We start from the raw sequence: 10,316 nt of genomic DNA on the forward strand, positions 1-10,316 counted from the left end.
AGAAAAACATTCCTATACTTCTCTACGGCCAACCGATATTGCAAACCATTCCTCATTACGTTTACATTGGTGTATACGTCAAATGAAAACTCATCTGAAATCCATTGGATTTTATTTGGCGTTTGAGTAATGAAATTGACATTTGATATCGAATGGATTTCTTAAATGTAAACATACTATTATTTTACAAATAATAAAATCTGCTTTAAGCGGGGTACACACCATCATTCAAAACTGACAGTCAACTTACTTTTAGGAAAATTTTGTTGCATATAAAAACTTAAGGCCTCGACACATAAGAAACATGGCATTCTTGCTGAAATCATATCTGATAAAAGACTAAAGACCAAGTTTGACCTAATAAAAAGATTTTAGAATCACATTTGAATTAGGTCGAACTTGGTCTTTAGTCATTTACCAGAAATGACTTAAGAAAGAATACCATGCTTCTTATGTGTCGAGGCCTTTATCTTTAGCTAAAGACGTTTGAAATACAATATGTAAAGTATTATTTAGAGATTAGGAAAGTAATTATTCAGGTAGACTTTGATATTAACGAAATAGACCTCGATGAGTGTCAGTTTTGTTGGTCAATGTGTACTATGCTTTAAACATGCACTTAAAACAAGTATTTAGGGCAAATACGTAATGTTACGGAATTAGATTTAACTAATGTCCGTGTAGACGTTGTTTTATTCCCCGATACGATTTGTACCAAATAAAACAGGGTTCGTTTTAGATTACGTTTCTACAATGCTTTATTTACTTTATTACACTTATTCGGAACCGACTTTAATTACTAGCACACAGCTTGTATCTAGTTAGCACGCAGCACTTCTTTTACCGATCTGTTCAGTTCAACGCTTAAAACACAACTCAACTCGTCATTGCCAGTTCCCCTGTATTTATATCCCAAAGTCTCCCTGTTCGAGAGTCCTCTAGAAAATGTCTGGCAACTCCTCGAATATGTACAACGAACACACAGACGCACATTCGCACTAAGCGAACAACCAGACTCACATACATGGGGGATGATCAATGACGTAATTACAACAACAAATAAATGCAAGAAAAGAAGTAATAAACTAAACGATAATTACATGATTATGGCAAAACAAAATAAAAGCACATTGATGAAAGGTAAAGTAACATCTAGAATAATGAAGAGAGTTCTACATGGTAGTTGTTGTTGCTTAAATAAAGTAACTGCGTAATAAAAACTTTACGTTACAATTCAAATTTTTAAATTAACGGAAATTAAACTAAACTAACATAAACCTTTCAGTTATATTCGTAACATTGCCTGTTCGTCCCGAATAGGCACAGTTCCCTCTCGGTGGTATGGGCATTGGTAACACTGCCTCCCGCTTAAGCCTGCTCCTCTTGACTAGACGCAGTTCTCGTTTCGTAGAGGTGGCAACTGATTTAGATGTACCCTCTACTGCGTCAGCTTTGGACTTTTGCTCTTCTGGACAACGTTGCTTTCTCTCCAGGAATCTTGACGTTATACCTTCTTTCTGTGTGGTCACCTTCCTAAGTGCCACCTGGTCTTCCTCGGACTTGTCCTTCCTTGCTGTACGGCCGTTTTTCGATGGACCTTTCCTCGACGTACATCTTCGCTTTCTCGTCCTCGTTGCTGGATTTTTCCGCTTTCCTACGGGCCAATTGTCGGCGGCTTCCACCTTCAGCGTACGGACATCGACAGCGATCTCGCCGGATTCTGCCTTTGGGTGATGTTTGCTTTTCTCGTTGTAGCCCACACTTATCGGTATTTCCACATTGGACCATGTCATCACACGGTGCTTTATGTCCAGGTTGATATCGAAGGGAATCATGAAGTCTACACCAAGTATAACTTCGTCCACAATATCGGCCACTACAAAATCGAAATTTACCGATTTTCTACCCATGCTCAGCCTTTGGTAGGCCTTTCCATGCACCGTTGTAGTCTCGCCTGTGGCCGTCCGCAATTTGACTCCATTTAACGGCAATACCTTCCCTTTTACCAAATCCGGTCTAATAATGGACTTTGTTGCACCGGTGTCCAATGTCAAGGTACGCAATACACCATTGATAAAGCCTTTAGCCGTTAAGTTGTGATTCTCCTGCTGGACTATGGCTATAGAGATTGTGGGACCATCGTTTTCATCATCTGCCAGCGGCGCTTCGTGATTGACGGAATTCACTTTTTTTGATTCACCTGATGTCTCATTTTTCGGATTCTTAACCACAAGTTGGTCTTCGCTTTTCAAAGGCGGTGAGGCGGATCTGGTCCTTGGTCGTTGCAATCTGCATTCTCGTGCAATGTGTCCAGCTTTCCGACAGTTGTAGCAAGTCCTTCGCGTTTTGCCAGCCCTTCGTTTCACTTTACCTATTACCTGCATCAGTGCATCTTTCATTAGTTCGACAACGGTCTGAGGATTGTTGTCCTCAACTTCCAGCGTCCGCACATTGCAAGCCTGAGGTTTCACCATTGTCTCTTGCTTATGTCCGCCACCGTACTTAAGTTCGAGAGCAGCAATTATATCTCCATAGTTGTTTCTAGAAGCGGCGGGAATATTCTGTAATACGTCAGCAGCACCGCCCTTCAATGCCATAAGTAGTCGTACCGCCTTGTCGTTATCGTTCCACGAATTTCTCGAAGCCACCGCCTCGAATTGTAATTTGAAGACATCAAACGATGTAGATCCGTCGAATTCAGGAGGCTTGATTTCCAGAGTGTTATCAATAACTCGCACTTGACCTCCTTTCATTTCCAGTTCCGACATTTTCTTTTCCAGATTCACAAACTTCTCGTCGTGGGCCAGAAATTGCCTATCCAATTTCTTTAAATGGTTTTCCATAACCTCGAATCGCTTTCCAATAACTTGCGTAATATTATCGAGTCTTTCGCTGATTTTTGCCTCTAATTCTTCCAATTTTTCGTCCAATTCCTCCGTCAGACATTTTAAGCTTTCATTTATTGCAATAGATTCCTCTTCCATTCTCTTACTAAATTCCTTCGCCAACGTTACTGCAATCACTTTTGCAACCTCCGTATAACTCGGAACCGCATCTGAAGTTTCATCTCTAATATCAAACTCATATTCGTCGATGTTCATTCCACGGCGCTCGAACTCTTCCAACAAGCGTTTTTGTAGTTCGGCCTTGTTGCCAGTAGAACACAACTCCAACTTACTTAGCTCCTTCTTCAAGTCTTCCACTCGTAGATCCTTAAACTTCATTGTAGGATGATCGTAATCCCACTTCTGACACCAATTGTTACGGAATTAGATTTAACTAATGTCCGTGTAGACGTTGTTTTATTCCCCGATACGATTTGTACCAAATAAAACAGGGTTCGTTTTAGATTACGTTTTTACAATGCTTTATTTACTTTATTACACTTATTCGGAACCGACTTTAATTACTAGCACACAGCTTGTATCTAGTTAGCACGCAGCACTTCTTTTACCGATCTGTTCAGTTCAACGCTTAAAACACAACTCAACTCGTCATTGCCAGTTCCCCTGTATTTATATCCCAAAGTCTCCCTGTTCGAGAGTCCTCTAGAAAATGTCTGGCAACTCCTCGAATATGTACAACGAACACACAGACGCACATTCGCACTAAGCGAACAACCAGAATCACATACATGGGGGATGATCAATGACGTAATTACAACAACAAATAAATGCAAGAAAAGAAGTAACAAACTAAACGATAATTACATGATTATGGCAAAACAAAATAAAAGCACATTGATGAAAGGTAAAGTAACATCTAGAATAATTAAGAGAGTTCTACATGGTAGTTGTTGTTGCTTAAATAAAGTAACTGCGTAATAAAAACTTTACGTTACAATTCAAATTTTTAAATTAACGGAAATTAAACTAAACTAACATAAACCTTTCAGTTACATTCGTAACAGTAATTTATTTGACAGATATTCCATGGAAATAGGTGTGTTCGTTTACTCAAAATTTGTATAAATTGTTACTGGATGCTGTTCGTTTACTCTTCAGTAAAATACAAAAGACCTAAAAGCCTGCGTACATAACCTGCCTTGCCTGCTTACCTTGCTTACTTCTGATAAAAGAATAAAAAAGAAAAGGGCAACCCAGTTCGAAATTTCCTCTGCCTTCTTTATTCTTTTATTTTTATTATGTCAAAAATTAAGCAGGAAAGCAAGGCAATCAGGCAGAGCAGCTTATGTACGCAGGCCTTTAGTCGTTTGCAAGAAGTTACTGGACTTGTACAAATTATTGAGTAAACGAACACACCTAATAACAACTTAAATGACGCATGTTTTATAAAACCAGTTAGATGTAAATTGGGCTTAAGTTTTCTTAAAACCCTAAAGCATGTCGTCAAAAAAACGAAGGGAGTACTTCTTATTTTATTCCTGGAGATTTTTTAAATTTACCTCTAATTATCCCGGCCGTTGGCAACCTTTAATTCAATTAGATTTTCTAATTCGTTCTCTTTTTAACCACTTTGTATTCTCATAACACACTCACTCAAACGTAATTACATATCGATTTCTCTATCCTTGTCGCACACCCATCCCTCGTTGTTGTTGTGTTGTGGATGGTTGGCTGGTTTTTACTCCCGGCAAATTTTCAAGTTTTATTGTTTTTTCTTCATTCTTCATTTTATTTGCCTTTCCACATAGATACACATACATGCACAAATAGAAAAAACACACACCACCACAATTTTAGAGATGAGAAGGAAATGAACAAGAGAGAAAAACAACAATAATAATAATAATAACAGAGGAGTATTCGACAAGGTATTTTAAGTGACGCCGTTGCACAGTGGTGGCACTTACATGAGAAGGTGTGACAAAAATACTCTAACAAAAATATTGGAGTCCTAGGTCCACGTTTTCGAGTGGTTCCCATATAACGAATCATCCTGCATTGTGGTACTTTACTGTTACGGACACATTGTTTAACCAAATTTGCTGTAATTCGATACTAGATGTTCTTATAGCATACTCTAAAGCCACACGCTGAAACTTTCATACCAAATTTTCACATTATTTTGGCGTTTATAGATCGAGTTCCATACTAAAGTCCAATTTACATATGCACATTACATGATTTCGTTTTACGAAATCCAGAAACAAATGAAGTGTATTTACATCTGTTTTTTGCGTAATTTGCTTATGGGGTTTCTACACGGCATGTTTTTTACATATGTATTTGTGCTTACCAACTGTCAGTTTTTACAAATCTGAATTTTGTACACATGAGCTCTGTTCCAGAACTAACAAGTTTTTAAAATTTTTACCACTTTTACACATTTTGCGTTCCCCTACACAAAATTTATATGAAAATCGTTTACGACTTTTACAACATTTACGACTTTTACCACTTTATAAAGTACAGGAACAGGGGCATGGTGTGATCCAAGGCACATTGAATAAGCTAACCGATTCACGCCAGCTGTTTGGACATGAAATGTCAAAAAAGTTGTTGTAAACAACATACAACAACAACTCTTCATAACAAATTTTGACATTTAAAGTGTACAACAAGAGGTGTTTTGTTGTTGCTATTCACCGAATCGGCTACCTTATTCAGTTTGCCTTGATGTGATCCATACAGAAATTTCAATGCATCAAAGTGTTATGTGCATACATATGTATGTATATTTTTCGAATAGAACGCGCTCTATTCTCGTCTGTACAACTAAAGGTAAACAGCTGCTGTTTGTACGCGATATAAATAAAGAAAACAACAGAAAACGAATGAAAAATAAATTTTTGCAGTGCATATGGGCGAATAAAAGTGACAGTTGCTATGCAAGTATGTAAAAAACATACCGTGTAGAAACCCCATTACGCACACAATCGCACATACACACTTATAGTGTAACACATACACAAGCACACAATTTTATATCAGAAAACCCTGCAAACATTTGCTATCTGTTTCTTGTCAAATGAGTCACTTCAATTAGATTGCACAAACGAACGCGATAGTCGCATTCTTATCCAATAAGATCATGCTCTCGGGAGGAACTGTTCCACTCATTAGATACTTTTTTGAGTGTCTCATTGGTCACTGCAGAAAGTTATTAAAACGATAATATGGGTGGTGCAATGGTAAGCATGCTTGCTTTGCAATCTGAATGTCCGGGTTCGATTCCCAGGCCAGTCGACATTTTTTTGAATGACAAAATTATTATAAGCTATAAAGCATTAATATAAGCTAAAACATTGATAAAAATAATAATAAATAAAAAGAAAAAAATTATTTTTTCTTTCTTTTTTATTTGATTTGATTTAATTTTTTTTTATTTTATGTGTTATTATTGTTGACCCATTGGTCGTTAATCCTTTGTTTGATTTATTTTTGGCTTTTTGGTTTTTTATTTATAATTCATTATATTTTATGCAAGTTATGTTTTTAGAATTTTTGTCGCTCATATTAATTTTTTCATTTGAAAAATGTGATATCGCCTGACCTGGTAATCGAACCCCGGACATTCAGATTGCAAAGCGGGCATGCCTACCATTGCACCACCGTCTCATATAATCATCTGTGCACAAATGTCTTATTTGTTCAACTTACAACAATTCTAAAAATAAATGTAAGCTGTCTAATTTCTATCCAAATAAAGGATGGAAAATAGATATGTCTATCTAATTTCCGTCCTTCATTGGGATATAAATGAGATAGCTTACATTTATTTTTAGATACATATGTTATTGTTGTTATTTGCCTATCGTATTTTTATCTAAATTTTGACTGAATACGATGCAAATGGGATAACAATGTAATTGTTGTTGTATATTAGACAAATGTCGCATTTTTACAGAAAATTAGACACCAAAAAGATTCTCATTTATAAAATTAGATAAAACTCACTTCCAATTGCTGGCAGGGAAATAACACTTGTGCCAGACACTAAAAATAACACATGAACATTTTTTAGCTTTTAGGAGAGAGCGGAGTTGAAGGAGCTCCGTTTCTCCCTTCTTACCCATAAGCGCAAAACATTTTCATGAAAATTTTCATAGTCTGGCACAAGACTAAGAATTTCGCAACACAAATGTTTACCAACTAATGGCTATATTACACCATATGTTTTTCACATGTATGACATCAGCTGGTCTATATATTAGTATACCCAAAGCGACAACATACATACATGTAAAAAAGCATGTAGTGTAATATAGCCATAACTTGACTTAATTTAAAATTAAAAAAAGACTTAATTTTTGCATGTTTTTTAACCATTTATTTTCCCTTTTGTCATCGTTTGAGTACTTTTGTTTTTCTACAACACACACAAACAAACAAAGACATCATAAAACAGTTGCATTTTTTGGTACTTTATGACAAAAAAACAGGGCTGCTTATATTATTATGGTGTTTTCGTGCGTTGTTTAGAATAAATGACGCAGCTATCGTCATATATTTTTGTATGGTAAATGACGCAAAATGTTGCCTGTTTTAGCAAATAAATGACGAAACAGCCCTAAAATCTGTTTTTCGTGCTAATGTAAAAACCACATAAAGTAATTTTTTAAATTACTGTATTGGGGAACTCGACCTAAGAACGCCAAAATAATGGGAAATTTTCGTATGAAGGTTTCAGCGTGTGGCTTTAGAGTAAGTTGTCGTGCTCATTAGTCTTTTTAGTTAGTGCCGCAAAAGATTTTTAAAAGCGTTTCTTCTATTATTACAGGAAATATGGACTTGCCCGAAAATAATGTACCGTTATTGAGCTCGTGGAGAACCCACGAACAATCCAAGACATGTCCGTAATATTTTGAAATTTTGTGGGGGAGCTACCCGAGGGAGTTGGCCGATACCCAGCAAATGTTCAATGCCAAACATGAGTACAAGTGATTTGGCATATTACCAACTCTTTAGGCTAATAATAGGCTGACTTCCGAAATGTTAGTTGCTTTGTAAATGTCTAAAAAATATTGTAATGCTAAGTTTACATTTACGAAATCCACTCGATTTCATCCGTCAATTCCATAGCTCAAACGTCAAATGAAATCTCATCTGAAATCCATTGGATTTCATTTGACGTTTAACCTATGAATTTGACAGATGAAATCGAGTGGATTTCGTAAATGTAAACATAGCATAAGAGACCTATTTCATATCGCAGTGATACAGAATTAATGCGAAGTGGTTTATGACGTGTCAGAAGTCAGCCATACCTCGGTGGAGATACGATACAAAATATATGTTTAATTTTTTAAATATATACATATATTTATACTATGATAAATAAAAACAACAAAGTAGAAATTGTGTTTAACATTCATTAAAATTGGTCCATATGTTGAAGAAAGGATTCGTTGCTTTACAATTCACTTGGAGATTCTTTTTGGTCTTCGGTCACTTCATCATATACTACCTTGAATTTTAATGTTTGCACTGGACTCTTCATTTTTATCCAATGAATTTTAATATTATGCCCGTAATTTCTACGCGTAGTTATCTATGAACTCATAGATATCCCTCGTGTTAGCAAAATTTCATAATTTCAATCCATACCCAGCAAAAAATTTTGAAAGTTGTGCAATTGGAGTTATGATTTCACAACATATTTCGATGTAGTCCAATACTATGTTTACATTTACGAAATCCACTCGATTTCATCTGTCAATTCCTTTGTGTATACGTCAAATGAAATCTCATCTGAAATCGATTGGATTTCATTTGACGTTTGAGCAATGGAATTGACAGTTGAAATCGAGTGGATTTCGTAAATGTAAACATAGCACAACAGAGTTATGAAAAATGCACTCCATTCGATACATTTTATAAGCAGTTGCTGTAGAGATCCCTACAGAAAAAAACAGTTGGTTGATCCCCACATATTTCTTCAAATGATAAACAAGAGTGTATACATTTCGAAGAAATTGTTATAAAATAAGGAAATAACAACTTAAGTTGCTTACATTTTTGCGGTAATTCACGAGACGGAATTTTTAATGGAGTGGAGTTGGAGTCAATGTCGAAAGCTGAACTAGTGATGGGAAGGCAACAAAAAAAACTTTAGGATGATGAAAGAAAATCAGATACGCTTGGATTAAATCGAGAACGGAGGAAGTAAGCTCAAATGTGATTGAATTTAATGACAACTTTTTTAAATTAGTGTTTACATAATAAAGTTCTTTGTGTTCTTGTTTTACACAAATAATAAATGCATTTTATTTATTTTGGGATATTTCGCAATGGCTTGCATCTTTAGACTGATTAAAAATGCGAATATAAATGCAATCCAAAGCACTGCATCTTAAGCCGTGATTTGGATCGAAAATGGAGTGCATCCTAGCTGTGTGCTGTGGTAGCAAAATGGAGTGCATCCTCGCTGCGCACTCTCTTGTAAAATTCATAAGTGAATTCATAGGAAAAGATGTACTCCAACGGCAAATGTACCGTACACTTGTAGTGATTCAACTGCAAACTTTTTGCTGGGTAGGTAATGTTACCGGGTCGAAAACGGCCGTGTTACTTACACCAAGGATTTTGCCTGGTTGATCGTTGCCAATAGCTCTGTTCCATAACTAAAAAGTTTTTACAATTTTTACCACTTTTACACATTTTGCGTTCCCGTACACAAAATTTATATGAAAATCGTTTACGACTTTTGCAACTTTTACGACTTTTACCACTTTATAAAGTACGGGAACAGGCCAAATGTCTTAAAAATTGTAAAACACTTATATGTGGCAATGTTTTTACGAAATCATGAATAAAAATCACCAATGTTACCACATGTTTTCAAAATTTACACGCCTCGGTAAATGGCACGTAGAAATTACCAAACGCGTAGGTAAAGATAAAGGTGTGAACAGAATGAAACACGCCGCTTTTTTCACGCTCAGTTTCATGTAAAAGATTAAAGGCCAAGTACTACCTAATTAAAATGCTGCCTAATTAATTTGAATTAGGTAGTACTTTGCCTTTAGTCTTTACATAAAACTGAGCGTGATAAAGCGGCGTATTTCATTGTGTTTCTACCTTAAATAATAAGCAGCTACCTACCCGGTTATCTAGGGCTAGAAATTACGGGCATTATTCACCACTTCAAAAAATAAACAAAATAAATTAACAAAAGTTGTTTTTGTTTTTTTTCCTGTCGTGCAGGGTTGGATACTTTCAATTAGTCTGTAATTGAGCATGTCTTTAAGTCCAGAGATGTATCTAGGATATTTTTTAAATGAGGTTACCTAATATTATTCTACCATGAGGTTAATAGCTCATTTAGACTAGCCATAAATCCTCGACTGGATTTAATAAATCCAGTACAAATCCCATTGCATTTAGATATACATTTTGGAGGATTTAAATGGC

At 35.8% G+C, this 10,316-nt stretch overlaps 1 protein-coding gene across 1 annotated transcript in view; it reads right to left on the minus strand.

Moving 5' to 3' along the window:
- Ssdp (Sequence-specific single-stranded DNA-binding protein) overlaps positions 1–4,592 on the minus strand; it is a 38,883-nt gene extending 34,291 nt beyond the window's left edge. Inside the window, exon 1 of the mRNA XM_073970233.1 lies at positions 4,406–4,592. The gene's annotated coding sequence lies outside the window, so the exon portion shown is untranslated. The remainder of the gene's footprint in view (positions 1–4,405) is intronic.
- Between the last annotated feature and the right edge of the window lie 5,724 nt (positions 4,593–10,316).

This window comes from Musca autumnalis, unplaced genomic scaffold (assembly GCF_047663935.1).
Source record: "Musca autumnalis isolate F117 unplaced genomic scaffold, ASM4766393v1 scaffold_1, whole genome shotgun sequence".
Lineage (NCBI taxonomy): Eukaryota > Metazoa > Arthropoda > Insecta > Diptera > Muscidae > Musca > Musca autumnalis.